The sequence below is a fragment of the Crinia signifera genome, chromosome 1, assembly GCF_055691185.1.
Source record: "Crinia signifera chromosome 1, ASM5569118v1, whole genome shotgun sequence".
In the NCBI taxonomy this organism is placed as follows: Eukaryota; Metazoa; Chordata; class Amphibia; order Anura; family Myobatrachidae; genus Crinia; species Crinia signifera.
In genome coordinates, this window is record NC_139217.1 from 324,044,608 (window position 1) to 324,068,176 (window position 23,569).

Below are 23,569 nucleotides of genomic sequence, written 5' to 3' on the forward strand. Positions count from 1 at the left end.
TGAAAGTCAGGAGACATTGGGGTATATTCAATGCTCTTTAGCAAGCTGTGACTGCGAGCAGTACTGACTGCTCGCTGTCACAGCTCGAGGGTCAGTATTCAACTGACCCCCCTGCACCCACCATTTCCACCTCATTGGGTTTTTACAGAGAGGTGGAAACAGCGTGTGCTGCTGCCAAAACTGCGAGGCTAGCATCTAAATGCAGCGGGCTGCCTGTATTAGCCATGACCTCACCGTTTGGCGGAATCCTTGGCATCTCCTGACAGCGTGGATTCCCCCGGACCATTGAATAGGGTGATCGGCCGGTGCTGGAGTTAAATGGCGAGAAAGGCTTGTTTTCGGCGATCCTCCCAGAAAACAAACCATCCTTGCCATAAAAACCCCCTCGCTGGCCGCATTGAGTGCACCCCAATGTCAAGTTATGCAGTTCCACCAAAAACACTCTACACTTGACAGCTTGTCGGCATAAACCAGCATTACTCCAGCTCCTAATGTTGTGAAAGTTCCAGCTTGTCCACAGACTATTGCTTTAACAAAATCCCAACTTCAACTTCCATCTGTCAACAGATTTTACAGGAATCTGAAGCTCAAGGTTTTCTCAATCAGTATGAGATCCACTTTGAACTTTTAACATAAAACTTTTGGACACCATAATCTAGGGTTACATAGATAATCTCCCTTTTGTCTGGAACTGCGCTGGTCTGGGTCTCCCCATTGTGGGAACAAGCATACTTGTGCCCAATTACTCTGACTTCAATTAAGCCTTTCAGATGATTTTTGATGAGCCTGACAGGTCTACTTCCACCTGTACTGACATACTCTGGCTACATCAGGGCACACACAGTGGGACAGTACATTGTGCAATTTCAGACCATTGCATCTAAACTCTGCTGAAATTGATTAGGTGTTAAAAGCTGCCTTTTGGAATGGTTTATCTGACAAAATTGAAGATAAAACAGCTTACCGTGATCTTAATGGATAAATCTATCTCTCGCTGTACAAAAATAGATCTTTGAATCCTGGAATGGACTGTTGGAAGAATCAAGGGAGCTCACCTTTCACCCCATTTCTCTTTTCTAACTACTGACAAGCACATGTAAATCTATCAGTCCTGTTTGACCCCTCAGGAGCATCAAATACATAAATGTGAGAAACTCTATATTTGTGTAGCCTCAGATCATTTCCTCAATTTTTGTCCAAGTCTGCTGGAAAGCAACTTGACCTAACGTCCTGGACGAGTCAGTTTGTAAGTTTTATCCAGTTCTTCTCTGAAGTCTCACTGTAATTCAGGAGACAGCTCAGAAGTAAAAAAAAAAACATTATTCTTGTGCAGCTAGCAATTCCCTTACCCCTTCCATCGGTGAGGGATGTATATTTCTGTGAAGTCTCTGTCTGATGCCCCACATTATATGGTAGCTGAATTGTGGGAGGTACAGTTACTCTGAGTATTTATGCCAAAACCCTATAGGTTGGAGCTGCATACCTCTCGTACTAAAAGACACACGTATCCCCTTTCTGTTCCATAGACCCTCGCTATTTCTGAATATACTAAAAATAATCTTCAGAAAGAGTCTTTACAACTATCTTCATCTCTTCATTGCAATGTGTTCTTCTTTGTAAAGAAAAGGGTCTCCACCCCTGCATTGACTTCTGTGGGCTGACATAACCATCAAGAACTTATACCCTCTTCCACTAATCACGGAGCTCTTTGACAGGATGAGAGGAGAATTGCCTTTACCAAGCTTGATCCATGGAGATGAGAGGGAACAGCATTTAACACAAGAAATAGCCACTACGAATATCATGACCAGACTTGCCCCGACAAGTTTGTATTGTCTACTTAGATTAAATTTTTATATTTTCTCCAGAATTTTTATCACATCACCAGCAAGTCAAGGAAGTAAGCCAACCACTCCGTTCTAACTATCTTTACAGAAAACTCTCCAAGTGCATCTTCAAAGTACCCACTGTTTTATTTCCGGGGTACCTCATTTCCAGCAGTGATCCCCAGATGGATCCAGGATCCAGCCATTCTCTCTTGGCAATTGGCACGATCCTGTCGCCATGCAAAACAAGAAAAGCGTCCGAATCACTACAAAGACAAGCGTCTCTACATCTGTACTATAAGAAGACTATCAATAGATTCTTGATGCTAGTAGCTCCTATAACCGCATTGACCAAAAAGGATACCATGCTTTGTTTTTCTGAAGCCTTGACCATCTTTTATCTTCTGAAATAAGTGTTTTCATCTGCACAAGTTCTTAACCAGCCTAGTATAGATAAACAGTTTGTATTGTAAGTTGATGCTTCCTCTGTGAGGGATGTAGCTGTGCTATTTATGAGTCCCATAGATGGGAAATTACATCCCTGTTGATACTTCTTTTGGAAATTTGCATCTGCAGAAAGGATTTATATTATTAGGGATCAGGAACTTCTTGACATTAAACGTGATATAGAAGATTGGAGATACCTTCTAGAACTTGATAAATATCCAGTAACAATCTTCACTGATAACAAATCTCATATACTTGAAAATGGCTTAGTGCCTTAACCCTCAACATGCACTTCTGTCTTATGTAAGAGAATTGAAAGGCAGACACTTGTCATCTGACGAAGAGACTGCTCTTTAATAAAAAAAACATCTAATTCTCAGTTCACTGTCCTTCTCTACTGACCTTGGCCTATGCTTCACTTTTTGGGTGCATTCAGAAAACTTACAAGTTTGGCCCTCCACTTGATCGGATATCAAAGATTTTATTGCTTCTCGTATTAAGTATGCACAGCACAAAGTGTATTATCAAGCACCCGTTAGTCCACTCTGGCCGCTACCTGTGCCAAGTCATCCCAGGATGCAACTTTCTTTGAACTTTGTAACTGCTTGCCTGTTTCCAATGGGCTCAACAACATTTTGGTGGTGGTAGATTGTTTCTTTAAAATTCATCTGGTGGGTCTACCAACTGCTCCTTGCCTAACACAACTTTTTTTGTGATAATTTTTCAATTTACATAGCCTCCCTAGTGAGATAATTGAAGACTGTTGTGTCCAGTTTGTGGCCAAATTCTGGAGAGCCCTATGTTCAGCACTTCAAGTAAAAATGAAGTTGACCTCAGTCTATAACCCACAGACTAATAGTGAGTTCCAGTGGGGAGTCTGGAGTCTGTTCAAGTTTATACCATATCTAGCCTATGAACAAGAAGTACATAAAACGTATCCACTTCCTGCACACCAGCCGTACTAGCAAGTACAGCAAGTATCTTCTCTAAGTACCTCACTAATCTGAGCAGTGACAAAGCCTTTACAGGCTTTTTGAAAAATGACAGGATCTAATCTATCTCCAAACATCTCTCAGGAATCCTTCACTTAATGAAAAGAGCTGACAAAATTATGTTCTGTAGTAAAGACCCCACTTGAAATTGTCCCAAACTACAGTAGGACCACCTGCTTAAGTCTATGTCTCCAGTCTTTCCAGAAAAATCCACCAGCAGTTCCTGGCTGCTCTATGTTGATGCTCCTGAGCAAGGAAAGCCATTTCTGAAAATCTGATTTAAATTTGGCTATTAAAGAGGAATTGCTATTAAATAGGTTTGAATTATTTATGGTCAGGGTGATCCCCAGCTAACAAATATGTGAGAGGTGCTCTCTGATAGTACTCTCAAGCTTAGAGCCACTGATGTAGTGACCATTAGGGCAGAAAGAAACACCACTGAGTTAGCAATTGCAGTGAGGAACTATCTGAGAATTGTGATCCCACTACAATATTCAGAATAGGTACCAAATACTATTAATCCTGTCTGAGACAGTGTGTTCCAATGTTATAGTTCTATGAAGACTGCAAGAGGCCTTCACAAAAGTACAAGCAGACCTGACAAAGTACCAGTCTACTATGTCAAATGCTTTCTCCACTTACTGTATGTTGATATGGAGTGTTTCCACTGATAGCTGTGTTGGCACTATCCTTTACTCGTTGACCAATTATCTTTATCATCATCTTAATCAGATCCACCAACAGTTTATGTATTTCAGGCAACCTGTGGACCTGTAGTAGGAATGAATGCAGCACGTTGGGAACTGTGACAGTTAAGCTGTGTACACACGGTGCAATATATTGCTCAGTGTCTTGTTTTCATCAGCAACCAGAGATTGTCGCTGATGAAAAGGAGACTCTGCCGGGGTAGCTGCAGGGGGAAATAGCTGGTTGCAGGAGCAAGCTCCTGCGACCATTAGGGGCTGAACACAGGAGCGCGCACCTGCCGATTTATCGCCCACATCACATACAAATCACTGGCAATATGGTCGCTCAGAGCTAAAATTGCACTGTGTGTGTACACAGCTTTAGTATTGACTACAGCTGTGCACCAGCTAGGTGATATGTAAAACGTGGACCGTTGTTATATCTTGAGTACCAGTTTGGCCACCCCTGCTCTAAATCATCTTTAACATCACGATAGGAAATATTTCAATGAATAAACACTTAAATCTCTATTACTTTTATTACTCCTTAGAGACCCATTAAAAAAGCATTCACGTTAGCAAAATCTTTAATCATCAGTTCAACTTTTTCCTTTACTCACTCCCAGTTCATCTCGTCAGAGTGCAGACGTCACCACACACCACACCTAGGTTACATTTCGTTCCTTAATTCTTTTGCTTCTCTCAAGATACCAAACCCTCTCATACCTTATTCTGATGATGACAGCTGTGTGGGACACAATGCCTGCATCACTGAGTTTAGTCAGTTATATTACATCAGCCTTATGTGTCAGATGTGTCTCGGTCACCTATTACAGCAAGGCCCTCTTATCTTTATGTCATGCTGCCAGGTCTATCGCCAAACATTCTGACATGTTACATGAGGTTGTATTAATACTGCAATAACTTAGTCCTGCCCAGACAGGCTGTTACCTGGATACAGGACAAACACGGGGCCAAACAAAACGCTTACTTGACTAAGTCCTTTAGGCATGTCTTCAAATGCTGAGTGCTGTTTGTATAGACAGTAACACATGCAGGTGTGCAATCACACACACACACACACACACACACACACACACACACACACACACAGTTTTGTGTTTACTTTCCCCTATGTGGTCGGCAGGGACAAGCCAAGTACATAATCATTTCCTGCTTAAAATAATAGTCCACCACCAGAAATGTTTTATATTTAAGTACACTCCACATTAACCAGTGATTTGCTGCACATGGTTTTGTTCATCTAAGAAGGATTTTGTCAGAAAGAGTGAACCTAAAAAGTGAGGGGGGGGGGTCCTCAAAACAGCAGGGACCAGGATGACTGTCCCCTTTGGCTAGGGTTAGGCAAGAGAAGGTGATGGTGAAGGGTAAGCTGGAAGGGCAGTTAGGGTCCATTAGTTTCTTTTGACTGTCAGGATTTTGCTGCCAGCATTCTGACCATCAGGATTCAATACCCAACCCGTGCTAACTACCCTCTATAACAATATGGGTTTTTATTCAAATCATAATGAATTTGAGAGAAATTAATTCATGCATATTTTGTTTTCATTTTTTTTTTTTATACATTTTGGTATGGATGTATTCTTCACTATAGTGATGGATAAGGAGTTAAAGGCCTCCATGTAAAAATAGGTTCATCATCATGGCAGCATTATAGTGACCAGTTGGCCTTAGTCATCATTTTTTAAATTAGATTTGTAGTTTTCATATTTAAGGAGTCAGTGAGGGTGATTGTGTAGCGGGTGTACGCACCCATGTGGCTTTGTCCTTCCCCCACACAGTACTATATAGCTCCTACAAATCTTAGTATAGTCCCTCTTCATTTTGATAGTTACATTCGGAACTCTGCCGTGAGCTGAAGCTCTGCCTGCCTGAAAAGGGGGACCATGGCGGGCATGATCTCCGGGGAAATTGTCGCAACTGCGAGCTACGCCCCTGATTTCATCACGGTCACCCAGTGCACTAGGCGCTGTTGGCCATTCCCCCAGTCCATCTCTCCAAAGAATAGACAGTGAGCTCAAGCACACAGCATCCATTTACCACGGGACAATTCGGCCTGCGGGTGGGATGGCGGGTATGCCTTAAACATTGTAAGCCCCAGGCCATGTGCCTCTTAATCCGGTCCTGCTACAGTGTCAGAATATTCACTGGCTTGTAATCCAAACATTAATTTCATTTTTGGTATAGCCGATTCTATAACTATTGCTAACTACACAATATTTTCTTTGTCTCCCTGTGCATTTTAGCCAAATATTTACAGTAAAGCAGCAGAGTTGTTTAATATTTTATACTGGGATCTAGCAAAACGTTAGGGGGTATAAAGTCGTGGCGATCCAACGATGCTTTGTGTTGAGCGATTGTGCTGAGCGGGGCTTTGCCTATTTTTCATAGGAAAATCTTGGCGATCTATCAGGAAAGCCAGTGCAAGCACTGGCTGTCCCTGCAGGTCATAGCAATAGACCGGACAGCACATTGCCATCACTGCAGGGCATACACATGGAACGAACACTGCTCCATTTCTAAGCAATCTAGTCAGGTCGCTTAAAAACGGGGCTGAAATTGCCCCGTGTGTATGCCCCATTACAGTCTTATCACGAGACAGTTGAAAATAGAGCAGAAAACACTGTAAAACTTTGTCAGCATCTGGAAAATAACCTTTAACCCTAGTGAGGCAAACATTCCTAAATAATGCATAAACATTCTCCCAGAATGCCAAATGCTCTTCTCCTGAACTTCCAATGTAAGATGAGTACTGATTCCCTGCAGGATGGGAATTTGGGCTATATGACTCTTTCTTCGCTGTTTTGCATAAAATTGTTGTCAAAATAATATTCTCTTTCGGCATAGGTTGCTTTAATCCTGCTGTGACACTTTATAAGTGCCATGAATGTTCTCCATGGCCAGTAATGTGAAATATGTGATTGATCAGTTTGGCCGAGCTCATATAAACATGCCAACTAATCGCAGAATTGAAATAAAGGTTTCCAATCAAAGCAATAATAATATACAGTACATACATACTGTAAATAGGAATAATATTATGTTAATGATATAAATGGAATTTCACTGCATCTAGTCTGCCTTAAACACCCGTACACACATTCACACATACACTAGGGTTAATAATGGTCGGGAGCAAATCAACCCACCAGTACATTTTTGGAATTTGGGGGGGGGGGGGGGGGGGGAACTGGAGGAAACCTATGGAAGCATAGGACAATATACAATGCTGTGAGAGAGTAATGCTAACTTTTACATCATCCATGTAATCGTTCATGCAACCACTTATGGTAATGCTTCTGTTATGAAGTTCTCAGGACACACTAAAAGTGTCCATACATCTGAGGTGCATTTCCTCTATTCCCTGATTCATGCTGGCAAGTGGCAGACACTGATAATTGGTGATACATCAGGTTTTTGGGAAATTCAACATCTTAAAAATCCCCAAATTCCCACCTCAATCAGTTTTAGGTTGGGATCATATTGAATATCCCTGATTCCCTGACCCCGGTGTTGGGGATTGGGGGAATGTCACGATCCATCTTTACAATGCAGTGGCCTTTACATTACATATTTCCTAGGACTTCCCAACGAATCAGCCAGTAATGAATACATCCAGGGCTATTTTTCAGCAGGCTCCAGCAGGAACTGAGGCCCTTATTCTAGTTCATGCTTTCTGACAAAATATTTCTTAGATGGACAAAACCATGTGCACTGCAGGTGAGGCAGGTGTTACTTGTGCAGATATAATTAGATTTGGGTGGGGTTTTACACCTGCCTCACCTGCAGTGCACATGGTTTTGTTCAACTAAGAAATATTTTGTCAGAAAGAGTGAACTAGAATAAGGGCCTCAGTTCCTGCTGGAGCCTGCTGAAAAATAGCTCTGAATACACCTGTGATTCAGCAAGCAGATAGGAAAGACATGCATTGTTAAGCTAATTACACACTAAGCAATTTTTTTATTTTGGAACTTCAAATGGTTTGATTTTTCTGTCAGTGGTAGGTCCCAATATAAACGCTGCCCACTACCGATTTTCTGCCAACAAACTGAATTACAGTAGTGTATGGGGAGGTAACCAGGAATAAACATAGGATATATGGTTAATTTAAGAGAATACACCATACTTGAATACTCTCCCAGAAGTTGCCTAAAATAACCTCTGTTATTGCCTCACACCCTGGAAGAGTAGGCAGATCTCACATAGGGCCTTATTCTGGTTGGTGCGGTTCTGTCCGCGTGCGGTCGGTCCGCCGGTGTTTTGTGTTTGCACATGTGCAGAGGCATATCTGCGCATGTGCGAACGGGACGTACGTCCAAATACCGCATGAATTGTTTACACTACGAACAGGGGGAGGAGAGGGGCGTGAAGGGCTGTTTGGGCTCATTACCATATGTGTACGCCCTGCGTTTCACGGGCGTTCCCATGAAAACGCTGGGCGTACGTATGGTAATGCGGCCGTGATGCACGTGTAGGGGGCGGACATATGACATAGCCGGATGTCAGCTGCCCGCCCAGATCCCTGCTTTTGCACGGAGAAATGCCCGAGTGGTCTCGAGCACTCGGTGCTGCCTGACCACTCGGTCTTGCATTCGATGGTCTGCGACCATCGAATGATGGGGGAGGTTCCCAGAGATGGAGGAGGTGTATACATGAGAAATCCACTCGTGCTCCGTGCGGTCAGCAGCTTACCGCATTTGGACGCAGTGAGCAATCCGTACGGAAGGCGGGGCTCAGGACGCTCGGTCCTGGCCGCATATTCGGATCCAACCGAACCAATCAGAATAAGGCCCATACTGCCTTCCCCTCCAGGAGTTCAGGCAATTCATGACATTTTGCAGAGGTGGAATCAAGAGCCACACCCAGTGGCATATGCAGGGGGAGGGGGTCCTGAATACCCAGTACCCCATCCCCCAGACAATATGATAATATGACATGATATAATTAGATATAAGTTAAATGCCAATAAGTATCGGCATTTAACCACAAGGAGCTTAATAATATCTATATCTATAGAAACACCCCGCATACTCAAAAAATTCTGTGTTTGCCCCTGATCCTGTCCCCCAAAGTGTCAAGCAGTATAAGGCCCATTTGGACGAAATATATTCTGGCAAGTCAGACTGTTTTAATAATCTGAATGTTTCTGGACATTTTTGGCCTGTTTTACCAGGCAAATTCAGGCAGAAATCCTCAAAATATGACTTGTTGGCACACTTGAGGGTTGAGGTTGGGAAATAGTGCTTTATAGCATTCAGGAGGCACATTGGCCCTCATTACAATTTGCTTGGTAATCAGCAAAGGTCGCAGCTTACCGAGCATTTGTTGTGTGTGAGGGGATGAGTCACACAGACAAATCCCCTCGCATGTGCCCGCAGCCAGAATAATCATTCAATGGTCGCTGACCATCGAATGAATTCTCCAGGGCTTGAAAATATAAGTCAGTGGAGTCTGACTTATTTGATGGCTTCCGGGTGAAGACAGGGTGAAGACGTCAGCCACCTGTACCAGCACATAACGGCATGCCCACATTCCCATAGGAATGCCCAGCGTTCCCATGGGGGACACCTAACTCCACCACCACACCCCCAGGCCGCACAGCTTTGTGCGAACAGCTTGGCGACTATGCAAGTCCAGGGACCATGCACATGCGCATAAGCCATTATGCGCATGTGCAGCAGAAAAACATTGCAGACATGCGAATGTGCTGGGGACCGAAGCAACCAGAATCAGGGCCATTATTTCTTAGGCTGTCTATGTAATGCATGTTCTATCTGCCAAGAAATTTCTGTCACATGCACACATCTTGTGATAATGAATCTATTTTCCCACAAGCTCTACAACAGTACTGAAAGTCTAAAGTATTTTGTTAGCAGAACTGCTATTTTAGGCAGCAGACTATAGTGCCTGGGTATCCAGCCCAGTCATTGGTTTCCAGCACTCAAATAATGAACAAAGTTGTAACAGTATTACGACAGTACTATGTGTTCCTCTTTCTTCTTTCCTGGTGTACTCTTTCATAATCATCATTATGGCCCTTATTCTAATCTGATCGCAGTACAAATTTGTTTGGAAAATGAGCAAAACCATGTGCACTGCAGGTGGGGCAGATGTAACATGTGCAGAGAGTTACATTTGGGTGGGGTGTGTTGAAACTGAAATCTAAATTGCTGTGTAAAAATAATGCAGCCAGTATTTACCCTGCACAGAAACAAAATTACACGCACAATTCTAACTCACTCTGCCCCACCTGCAGTGCACATGGTTTTGCCTATTTTCCAAACAAATTTGTACTGCGATCAGATCTGAATAAAGGCCAATATGCAAATGAGCATATACATATACATGGTAAATACAAGGAGCTGACAGCTTTGTTAGAACCCTACTCTGAGCATTAGGATGCTTCATTCATCCCATTTTGTGTCATTTCTTCTGGGGTACCCTATTTCACCCAGTGTAATCCTACGCAGGGAACCCAAGATGGCTGCCTCACCTGGTACCTTGTGAGGGTGGAATACTCAACCTGTGGGAAGTCATAACCCAAAATCCCCACACCAACCTTGCATTATGCTTATTGTGTGCTCTAGGTTTTCTCTTTTTATGTCTGTGTGACTATTTCTGTATCTGTAGTAAGAAGATTGTTTTTGATGTCTCTAAAGCACCTTCGGTCCTGTTGGAGAAAGAGGGCTAAATAAACAGAATTATTATTATTATTATTATTATTATTATTATTATTATTATATACTGCATGGTTCCAAATAACTGCACTCCCATGTTCAATCTGTAGCTACTCAGATAAGGAAATAATGAAGGCTGATACAGTCAAGGTCCCCAATTATATTGCATTTAGTACTGAGAGTACATTTTCTTTATCATTTGGTGTCTCTCTTTGGGGGAAATTCAGACCTGATTGCACGGCCACGTATGTGAAGCTGCCAGTGATCAGGTAGACGCCACCGTGCTGTAGTAAAATCCTGCCTTGCGAATTTATGTGCACGCCGTACGAATAGATGTGTGTGCTTTGTGAAGATATCCCAGCCAAACTCATTATCTAATGATTTTTCCACTGGGTATCTGTCATCACAGGCTCAGGGTAGCCAGAGATTTACTGCGATGGAAACAGACATATCCGGCCTGTTGCTGACATCACACACCCTCTCCTAAAATGCTTAGGCACGCCTGCATTTTCCCTCTCACTCCCAGCGCTTTTCCTGGCATGCCTGCATTTTCCTTAGCACTCCCATGAAACAGGTGGTTACCACCCCCATACACCTACTTCCTGTCAATCACCTTGCGGTCAGCTTGTAAATAGAAAAAGTAGCAGGATTTCATCGCTGGAAGGCATAACATACGCGCATTGCTGCCCATATGCATGAGCATATCTATCGATAATCACCCATGATGTTAGGCCATGCAAACAGGTCTGAATCGGCCCCTTTATCGGTATACAGAAACTATGAATGCAATTAGATTAGAAGTAGAACAGACTCTAACAAATTTACTACTTGCACTATACCAAACAAATATCCAGCATGTAATACATGTTGGTAGTGATGTGTGTACGTGTGCTGTAATCTGCAGTCCCATACTATCCAACTTTACCCTGCCATTCCAGAGGCTTCTTCTGTGCCTGAACAAGGGGTGGGACTTAGGTGTATGGATACTCTGATAGAGGGTGTGGCCTCCGAACTGCCCCCCCCCCCCCCCCCGCAGCGGGACACCTCCGGCCGCGGGTGGGACAGCGGGACAGGACCTGGTAATCGGGACTGTCCCGCTGAAATCAGGATTGTTGGGAGGTATGCCATTCCCCGAAATTGATTAAAACATGGCTGGTCCATGAGGCCTCCCCCCCCACCCACAAGACTATACCCTCCCACACTTTTTCACCTGCAGGTGTGGCTTTTATACAATGAACAAGCCTTCTGCCCCAGGTGTTTCCTCAGGTACAAATACCACTGATTCAGGTAATCACTGATGTTTCCACCATTTTACACAATTTAACACGGTACACAGTAAGTATCTACAAGATGGCTGCAGTTTCATGGAACAACAATACAATAGATTTAGGGACTGACTTGCCTGTGTCCTAGTGCCCAGCATGTATACACAGCAACAATAAATCCAACATAAAATAAATGTATGTGTCGTTGGAGTTGCAGTGAACTTTTTACAACATTAAAAAAATGTACTTTGAAAAAAACACCAGTGTTCTTCAAAAGTAATCATAGTACATTGCCACTATCATAAAGCTACACTATTAAAAACCAGTGTTGTAAAGCTGTGCTCATACCACCATAAACTTTCTGTACATAATAATGTATACAGGTGCACATGCATAGCAGCTGTAACCACATATTGCCATAGAAGACCTTAGAATTTCAAACCCATGATCTCTAATTACCCCCACTCGGGGCAATAGCTCACCTGTTGCCCATATATATCTGGGAGAAGACCTTGTTGAAGTGCTGGGAGAGGAGGGAGTAGAAGCTGTTATCTTTTGGCGTCCATCCTGCTATTTCGCTGGGCTTTGCCACTAGGCAAAGCTCCGCACTGCACAGATTGCTCAGCACACTTCACGGCGTGCATCACGGGTATACTGCGTTGTGTGCTGACCGATCATGCTTAAGAGCATCGCATAGCTTAGAAGATGCAATTATAGGCCACACCCCCTTCCAGGTAGCCACATCCCCCTATTTTTTGCCCGTGCACCTTCGGAGCGCGCCTGTGTCCCTCTTCAGGGAGTTTCAAAGTTGGGAGGTATGCACATAGAAAATGCGGTAAACCCACAAAACATACTTTTTCTGGACTTTCCCATTCTGCAGGAGACTCCCTGAAATAGCAGCAATCTCCCTCTCTCCCTCATTAGTCCAGCAATCTCCCTCATTTCACCTAGCCCACATTACACTGTTACATTTTTGGGGGAAAAAGGAATGAGAGATAGATACATTTACATTAAATCATCAGCACCATTTCCCAGCACTATACCAAGTACAGTAGCTCTTACTAACTGGTTTGGGGCTCATCTACTTTTGGATATAAGTCATTTTAAAAGGTGCCATGTTCACAATATCTTTTCACAATCTCTCCATATATGGAACTAAACACGCCCTTTGGGTGGAGCATGACACGCCACCTCAATGGGGCAATGTGTAAAATTCTATTACCATATATAATCTCCCTGAAACTAGTTTTCAAAAGTAGGTAAGTATGATACTATATGGACTTATAGTTGACATTAAGGGGGAAATTTACTAAGAATACAAATACAAAAAATTGTATTCGTATTCTTGCTACGAATGAATACGACTGCATATGTCGTATGCAAAGTCGTGTTCCGGAGGGGAATTTACAAAGCAGTCAAATACGACTGCTTTGTAATCCTCCGATGTCGTATTAATTCATATTAACGGCTGTATATACGTCCGCTAATACGAATTAGTGTAGGTAGTCTGCACGGATCAGTCAGATCCGTGCAGACTGCAAGGTGTAAAAAAAAACTAAAAATAAATAAATGAATAAAAAAACGGCGTGGGGTCCTCCCCAGAGCTGTAACCAGCACCAGGCTGAAAGAGCCGGGGCCGGTAATCAAAAATCAGGAAACCCGACAAATAGGGGTTCCCCGATTTTTTAAAACCAGCCCCAGGCTCCAGGTCCGGGGCTGGTTCCCAAAATACGGGGACAAAATGACTAGGGGTACCCCGTATTTTAAGAACCAGCCCCAGGCCAAACCAGCCAGCAGGGTAATGTCACAGCCGGGGGACACTTATTATATAAGGTCCCGCGGTCAAAACATCACCCTACCAACCAGTCAGCCTGGCCAGGGGCCCTGGGGGAGTGGGGACCCCCCCCCCAATAAAGGGGTCCCCCCTCCAGGACTTACCTGACCAGGCTGAAGCCTGGTGCTGTCCTCGATGCTCCTGGGCGGTGGGCATCGAGCTGATTTGAGTGTAAACAAATAGAATAAAAAACTATTGTTTTTTTACTGTGGAACTATGAGTCCCAGCAAGCCTCCCCCGCAAGCTGGGACTTGGAGAACCCAGCCTGCGGGGCATTAAAGGGCCCGCTGGCACTTGTAGTTCCACAGTAAAAAAAATTGTGAAATAAGCACACACTGACACACAATAAAAATAAAACTTTAATACATCCATAGCCCATACATACTGATACTTACCTATCTTGAGCCCGTAGGTAGGTCCCTGGGTCTTGGTCCGGTGCCTTGTCCTGGTATGGATCCATGTCGGCATTCGGCTCCATGTCGGCGGCGTCTGTCGGCGTCCATCTTTCATCTTCCGCGACTCTCCACAGAATGATTCTATTGGCAGCTAGGCGGCCAATCAGGAGCTGAGACAGTTGGCTCCTGATTTGCCGCCTAGCCGGCCAATAGAATCATTCTATGGAGAGGCGCGGAAGATGAAACATCTCTGCGCCTCTCACAGTCCGATGCGGGGAGCTGCTGGAGTCGCCAGCATGTCACAGAAGGTGACAGAAGACCAGGACTACGTCGGATCAAGAGGACAGATCTTCACAGGAGGACCTGGGTGAGTTGGATTTCCTTCCACAGGTCCCCCATAGATTTCTTCGGACCCGGATGGACATCGACATGGAGCCGAATGCCGACAAGTCCCAGGGACCTACCTACGGGCTCAAGATTTACCTTTAATGCCCCGCAGGCTGGGACTTGTGGTTCTCCAATTCCCAGCTTGCAGGGAGGCTTGCTGGGACTCATAGTTCCACAGTAAAAAACAATAGTTTTTTATTCTATTTTTTTACACTCAAATCAGCTCGATGCCCACCGCCCAGGGGCATTGAGGCATTGAGGACAGCACCAGGCTTCAGTCCTGGAGGGGGGGGAACCCCTTTATTGGGGGGGGGGCTCCCCACTCCCCCAGGGCCCCTGCCAGGCTGCCTGGTCAGTAGGGTGATGTTTTGGCCGCAGGACCTTATATAATAAGTGTCCCCCGGCTGTGACATTACCCTGCTGGCTGGTTTGGCCTGGTGCTGGTTCTTAAAATACGGGAGACCCCTAGTCATTTTGTCCCCCGTATTTTGGGAACCAGCCCCGGACCTGGAGCCTGGGGCTGGTTGTAAAAAATCGGGGAACCCCTACTTGCCGGGTTTCCTGATTTTTTATTACCGGCCTCACCTCTTTCAGCCTGGTGCTGGTTACAGCTGTTGGGGGAGACCCCACGCTGATTTTTTTCATTTATTTATTTAATTTTATATTTAATCACTAAAGCCTGCACGGATCTGACTGATCCGTGCAGGCTAAAGCCAAATACGACAGGAAAATAAAGTTTATTTTTCTGCTGTATTTGGCCGGCCGTTTCACGCCAATTAGCTTAGTAAATCAGGAGTCACCATTCTTTTGAATGGTGATTCCTGTCGTATTCTAACGATGGTGTATGCATTCGTATTTGTAATCACAAATACGAATGTCCCATCAATATGAATACGAATATTTGTATTTTTGGCATAGTAAATGCCAAAAATACGAATACACCCAAAAAAATCGTATTTTCCTAGGAAAATACAATTTTTTCCCACAAATTCATATTAGTAAATTTCCCCAAAGTACCAAGTCATGCTCTGGTTTGTGTATTACAACAATGTCAACCAACATGGTCATCAAAAATGCTTGTTCATATGTGAGAGGAGATTGTCAGTTAAATACATGTAGGTGCACACATCATGGGCTACAAAATGGGAATGATGAAACAATGGGGGAAATTTACCAATATGAAAAACCTAGTTTTTCGTATTGGTATTTCCCCTACTTCCCCATACGTATGCAAAGTCGTGTTCCGGAGGGGAAATTACAAAGCAGTAATATACGACTGCTTTGTAACCCTCCGATGTTGTATTCATTCGTATTAGCTGGCCATATATACGGCCGCTAATTTCAGAGCTTCAGAGATGTTTCCTCCTCGACGTCTGGACTAAGAATGAATTCTAGCCAATCAGGAGCCGACTTTACTGGCTCCTGATTGGCTAGAATTCATTCTTAGTCCAGACGTCGAGGAGGAAACATCTCTGAAGCTCTGAAAGTCCCGGGAGCTGCCAGCAGCGTAAAGAAGAAGAAAGAAGATAAAGAAATAAGCCCTGGAAAAGAAGACAGAAGACACAAGACCATCCATGGAGGACCTGGTGAGTAGGATTTCCTTCCACAGGTCCACCATGGATTTTCTTCAGACAGGACGCCGACATCGAAACCGCCGACACCGGAGCCGCCGACACCGGAGCCAGCGACCTACCGACGGGATCAAGATAGGTAAGTATCAGTGTGTGTGTGATGTGTGTATTAAACTTTTATTTAAAATTTGTGTCAGTGTGTTTTGTGTACTATTTTTTTAACTGTGGAACTATAAGTGCCAGCGGGCCCTTTAATGCCCAGCAGGCTGGGACTTGTGGTTCTCCAAGTCCCAGCTTGCTGGCACTTGTAGTGCCACAGTAAAAAACAATAGTTTAATCTTTTTTTTACACTTGAATCAGCCCGATGCCCACCGCCCAGGGGCATCGGGGACAGTACCAGGCTTCAGCCTGGTCTGGTAAGTCCTGGAGGGGGGGACCCCTTCATTGGGGGGGTCCCCACTCCCCCAGGGCCCCTGGCTAGGCTGACTGGTCGGTAGGGATGAATGCTTTGGCCGGGGGGACTTGTATAAAAAGTCTCCCCCCGGCTGTGGCATTACCCTGCTGGCTGGTTTTGCCTGGGGCTGGTTCTTAAAATACGGGGGACCCCTACTCATTTTGTCCCCCGTATTTTGGGAACCAGCCCCAGAGCAGGAGCCTGGGGCTGGTTGTTAAAAATCAGGGAACCCCTATTTGTCGGGTTCCCTGATTTTTAATTACCGGATCCAGGCTCTGTCAGCCTGGTGCTGGTTTCGGCTGTGGGGGGGACCCCACGCCGTTTTTTTATTCATTTTATTTTATTTATTTTTACACCGCAGCCTGCACGGATCTGACTGATCCGTGCAGGTTAAAACGAGAATACGACAGGAAAATGATGTTCTATTTTTCTGCCGTATTTTCGTGGACAAAAGCAGCCGTATTTTCTATACGGCTGCTTAGTAAATCAGGAACCACCATTCTTTTGAATGGTGATTTCTGTCGTATCCTAACGATGGTGTAGACATTCGTATTTGTAAATACAAATACGAATGTTCCATTTCTAGGACTACTAATTGTTGTATTTTGGGGATAGAAAATCCCGAAAATACAAATTCGTAAAAAAAAGGTGTATTTCTCCCTACGAATACACCTTTTTTCTACGAATCCATTTTGGTAAATTTCCCCCAATTTGTAGTAGAGGCCCTTTACCAGGAGCATAACTCCCAGATGCAATGGAAATGTCTGTCTCTGGGCCCCAAGACCAGAAAAGACACCTGCCTCTCACAGCAAGATCCAAGTGTGTGACTGCTCCTCTTCCATCAGAGTTAACTGGTTTTGTCCCAGGAGCTCTGCTAACACCTGCAAAAGGAGACTGCTTAGCTTGCAGTGCAGAAGAAAGAAGATAAAGAAATAAGCCCTGGAAAAGAAGACAGAAGACACAAGACCATCCATGGAGGACCTGGTGAGTAGGATTTCCTTCCACAGGTCCACCATGGATTTTCTTCAGACAGGACGCCGACATCGAAACCGCCGACACCGGAGCCGCCGACACCGGAGCCAGCGACCTACCGACGGGATCAAGATAGGTAAGTATCAGTGTGTGTGTGATGTGTGTATTAAACTTTTATTTAAAATTTGTGTCAGTGTGTTTTGTGTACTATTTTTTTAACTGTGGAACTATAAGTGCCAGCGGGCCCTTTAATGCCCAGCAGGCTGGGACTTGTGGTTCTCCAAGTCCCAGCTTGCTGGCACTTGTAGTGCCACAGTAAAAAACAATAGTTTAATCTTTTTTTTACACTTGAATCAGCCCGATGCCCACCGCCCAGGGGCATCGGGGACAGTACCAGGCTTCAGCCTGGTCTGGTAAGTCCTGGAGGGGGGGACCCCTTCATTGGGGGGGTCCCCACTCCCCCAGGGCCCCTGGCTAGGCTGACTGGTCGGTAGGGATGAATGCTTTGGCCGGGGGGACTTGTATAAAAAGTCTCCCCCCGGCTGTGGCATTACCCTGCTGGCTGGTTTTGCCTGGGGCTGGTTCTTAAAATACGGGGGACCCCTACTCATTTTGTCCCCCGTATTTTGGGAACCAGCCCCAGAGCAGGAGCCTGGGGCTGGTTGTTAAAAATCAGGGAACCCCTATTTGTCGGGTTCCCTGATTTTTAATTACCGGATCCAGGCTCTGTCAGCCTGGTGCTGGTTTCGGCTGTGGGGGGGACCCCACGCCGTTTTTTTATTCATTTTATTTTATTTATTTTTACACCGCAGCCTGCACGGATCTGACTGATCCGTGCAGGTTAAAACGAGAATACGACAGGAAAATGATGTTCTATTTTTCTGCCGTATTTTCGTGGACAAAAGCAGCCGTATTTTCTATACGGCTGCTTAGTAAATCAGGAACCACCATTCTTTTGAATGGTGATTTCTGTCGTATCCTAACGATGGTGTAGACATTCGTATTTGTAAATACAAATACGAATGTTCCATTTCTAGGACTACTAATTGTTGTATTTTGGGGATAGAAAATCCCGAAAATACAAATTCGTAAAAAAAAGGTGTATTTCTCCCTACGAATACACCTTTTTTCTACGAATCCATTTTGGTAAATTTCCCCCAATTTGTAGTAGAGGCCCTTTACCAGGAGCATAACTCCCAGATGCAATGGAAATGTCTGTCTCTGGGCCCCAAGACCAGAAAAGACACCTGCCTCTCACAGCAAGATCCAAGTGTGTGACTGCTCCTCTTCCATCAGAGTTAACTGGTTTTGTCCCAGGAGCTCTGCTAACACCTGCAAAAGGAGACTGCTTAGCTTGCAGTGCAGCAAGCGGCAAAGCACCCACTACTGCACTGGGCGATGGTACCCACTAGTGAATGCTGATTCTTCATAATGAAGATGGCGGAATCTCATGTGTTCGATGCTAACCCACCCGGTTGTTGTCACACAGCGTAGCTGGAGCCCTGCCAATTCACCGGGAGCTCAGCTCCTTGTAGAGCTATATCATTCTATAAGTTGTGTGTGTTTATTAATATCACCCTCAACGTATTATAGTTGTTGCAGTCTTTTAAAGATTCACAGACCTTTGTGACTATATGGTATTAAGATGATCTTTAAATGCATCACTTTTGGTGAGCATCCAATGTACTATTAAAACTGTTATTTCACGCTTTTTCATCCGGATTGCAGATTTTGTCCCATTTTATGCTACTGCACTAATGTTTTAAATTTCTACTGCCACTGCTGCCACCTAATGGTGATTCTTTATGATTGCATTTTGATTTTGATGTAATATTTCACATCTCTATATAGACACAACGACGTAGCCAGAGGCGTAAATCTGGGAGGCAATGGAGCAGTGGCGTAAGTTCGGCCCAGTTGCCGGAGGCAAGATAAATATTGGTGCCCCCAAATAGCTCAATCAGTAAGGTGTCTGTCTCCAGTAAGATAGGTCATGGGTTCCAATACAGGGTGTGACACTTGCAAAAATGATGTTAGGAGGAGGAGTCAGCCACAGAAGCGATATTGATGTCTTTCAATTAACTGATTCAAACTTGCAGAGGAGGAGAGGTGCCCCCTTGGGAGCAGGAGCCCGGCGGCAGATGACTCCATTGCCTCCCAGAGTTACGCCTCTGCAATGCAGTCATCTGCTGCTGGGCCAGCGGCGTAGCTACGTTTTGGGCGCCACCCCGCCGTCGGGGGGGGGGGGCGCCCCCGCCGTCCATTCAAACCCCCCCAATCCCCCGCAGCCTTACCTTTCGCGCTGGTCCCGGTGGCTCCGTTCTTCTGCTGAGGACCACCACAAAATGGCCGCCCCCATACAGCAGACAGTTTCAGAGAACTGTGTGCTATATGGGGGCGGCCATTTTGTGGTGGTCCTCAGCAGAAGAACGGAGCCGCCGGGACCAGCGAAATAGGTAAGCCTGCGGGGGATTGGGGGGAGGTGTAACTATAGCACTGCAGCCCCCGGCGCCCCCATATGCACAGCGCCCCCCCCGCGGTGGCGGGGGCTGCAGTGCTATAGTTACGCCACTGTGCTGGGCTCCTGCACACAAGGGGGCATCTTTCCACCCCTGCGAGTTTTGATCAGTTTATTGAAAGCCATCAATATCGCTTCTGTGGTGTCACATTCTGTATTAGAACCCATGACCCATCTTACTTGAGACAGACACCTTACTGAGTGAGCTACAGATGGAGCAGCTCTCAATGGAAACTCAGTGCAGCTCTCAATGGAGCTGCTCCTGACGACAGAATCGCCAACCGCTGCATGAGTTGCTTGCATGCGCCGTTCTGTCGGAAGCCCGTCACCGCATTCTGCCGGAACCGTGCTGCTCCCTTGTCCTCCCCGTAGCCCCTCACTCCCCCCACTCGCCCTGCCTGTCTCCCTGAAGCGGAGACGGGCAGGGAATCCACTCCCCGACAATCTGGTGTTTCTAAAGGCTGGCTGACAGATGGTCCATTTGTATTTGGGGGGCACCAGTATTCATCTTGCATCTGGGCACCTGGGGCGAACTTACACCACTGGGCATAGCTAGCATATGTGTAGGGAGTGCATCTGCTTTGGAGCCCAACGCTATGAGGACCCACCTTTCCTGTCACAGTTACATTTATCATATACAGTTTTCACCATTGGGTGGTATATAGGGCCCTTACAATCTTCTGAATTACAATATATCTAGGTATGTCCCTGGACGTACTTATTGCAATGTGGTATAAAATGAAATGAAGTGCACTATAATGTGGAATAATATGACCTTGGTTATATGATGAATAAAAATGTTTGCTTGGCACGTTTCACACCAATTTTGACAAATTCACTTGGCACTCAAAGGGTTAATGATTGATGGATCATGAAGTAAATACATGCGTTGTTTTTCTACTACTACCTACTTTATACCATTTTACTATTTTTCTCTGGATAACCTTGTGTTGTATACAAATTACATTTTACCAATCCTAATTCACATTGTTTGTTTGTTTGTTTGTTTGTTTGTATACGTTATTGTAATTGTATTTGACATAAAATCAATAAAAAGTTATTGAATAAAAAAAAGTAACATTTTATATTATAAACACTCGGTATCACATAAATATCCGTATAGCTAAATAATTATGTAAGCACTCATAAAAATATTAACACATACTTAATATATTCACAATTAATTGCATCAAAGTGTATCAAATCAATGGCTTGCAATTCACTCCCATGCAACTGAACAATTACTGCGATGATTCAGTGTCAACAGAATTAATTACTTATACATAATATAGTCAAATTAAATTCATTAGCAGCAAGATTACATTCTAGTATCTATCTTGCTGAAAATGTATTTATTAAGTGACCTTAATAATGTAAGGAATTAACTGATGCAAATAATTCTGAATACATTAACTATGACTGTGCGTCTGTTAATGTTGTTATAAATAAATATTTAGGGGGGTATGCAATCTGGGATCACGGCTGTCGATCCCCGCCGACAGCCTTGATCCTGGCCCGTTTGCGGTCAGATCGACCACATAACGACAGACGGGATTCAATGTCCCACCTGCCGATGGGCGCAAAGGGGTCGTGGCCGCAAAAACGGCCGTGGATTGTCGAACTGCGGCCCGGATAACGATAATCCACGGCCGTTATCGGCAGAACGGGCCTGACAGCTTCTGAAATCAGCCCGTTCTGCCGTGATCCCGCATCAATGCTGTCGTTAATGACAGCATTGAATAGGGAGCCTCCGCTATTTCCCACGTCGGAAATAGCGGCGGCACATTGCATACCCCCTTTAGCTACAATGACATTTCTGCATTACCATCTGGTTAGAATTTTCAATTTTGAGCCTATGGAGGGTATTTAGCCAACCTTGAAGTAATATAATGATATAAAATTGTAAGAGATAAATTGACACCCCCCCCATCAGCCCCAAACTGCCATTTTCCCAAAACCTACCCCACAAAGCCATGCAAATATCTGACCATAAAGATAATTCACACCCGTTTCCGATAGCAAACGTGTCGGACCCGGGTCCGCCACATTCACATTAAACCCAGGTTGCCCATTATACAGAGGGCAACCCAGGCTTAACACTTCTTATAACCTGGGACGAATTTCCGGATTGCTTGACCCGGGTTATACTGTAAGGCATGGTGCTTTCACAATGCACATCAACCTGGGTCGTTACATCAGCAACACAGCAAAATCCCTGGTCCGTGGTGTGGTGTGAAAGGACCCTCAATGGCGTAAAATTGATTAACAGTCAGGTATAATTTGTGTCATATATTCACGTGTTTCTAAATTGAGAGAGAACTTACTAGGAGAGACACCAAGATCATCTAGTATGGCAATACAAGAATCTACTTTCCCGCCAGACAATGATCCGCCGCATGTGCATTACACAGCAAGCCCCCCCCCCCCCCCTCCCGGAACGTCACGGCGTATGCCGCATCACTGGACCCGGAAGATGACCCCCTGGAGCAGGTAAGTGGTTGAGCGCCGGGGCGCCCCCCCCTCCCCGCCTGGGGCGCTCCGGTGCCTAGCACCGATCCTGATTCCGGGTAATATGTGTAGGGTGAAAGGAACATTAACCTGCATGGAACCGTTTTAAATACCGGGTCTAAGCAGGTTTTGCAGTGTGAAAGCAGCATAATGAGGGAGAGAGGGAGATTGCTGCTATTTCAGGGAGTCTCCCGCAGAATGCAAGAGGGTAGGCAACTATGCTGTTATGTCATGCTGTCCTTTTGACAGGTGGTAACTAGTTATTAAGAAATTGTCTCTAGTCTCTCAGAATGTATGCATTCCCAACATTTTTAAATTTAAACTTTTTTTTTCAATTGTATTTGCTTTTGATTGGCTTTAGGGTCTCTAAATATAGAAAGTAATATTTGAAATTTACCAACAAAAAAATGTATTATTATATGATAATTAAACAGTACACTAGGAGGAAAGGGTGAAAACATGATGCCTCAAAGCTTATGCTACCAATTTGCGAAGTTGAAAAAAAACTTTCTCTGTGTAAAAAGCATGCCCCTTGTTTGAGGCTATAAAACCCACTCACATGCAGTATGCTCTGTATCAGACCAATAGGGGGCATATGCTACGCTCCGTGCGGTAAATGACTGTACCAGGTATATTAGCAGAAAGTTATCCCCCTATGTAATTCTATACATTCTACAGTTAATGTCCTAAATAAATCCCCTTCCAATCCAGACCAGTAGGGGTAAACAAGAAAATTAACAGAAGGGTGAACTGCCTGCTTCACTTTGTATACCACTATGCCATTTTCAATGCTGTATAGTTTATAACAAAGGTACATTAGCTCAGCTGTAGTGTGTATAGATCCTCTTTAGTTAATGTACTGTATTTGTAGCGCGAGAAAGAGCATACAGGTGACACAGCAGCGGGTGGTTTCCAGAAAACTTGCTATAGGACGCATAGGCTTCAGAAATGGATTGTTGTAGTTGTAGTTCAACTCGCACGTAAAATGCTTGGTGATAGTACTGTTCTGGACTACA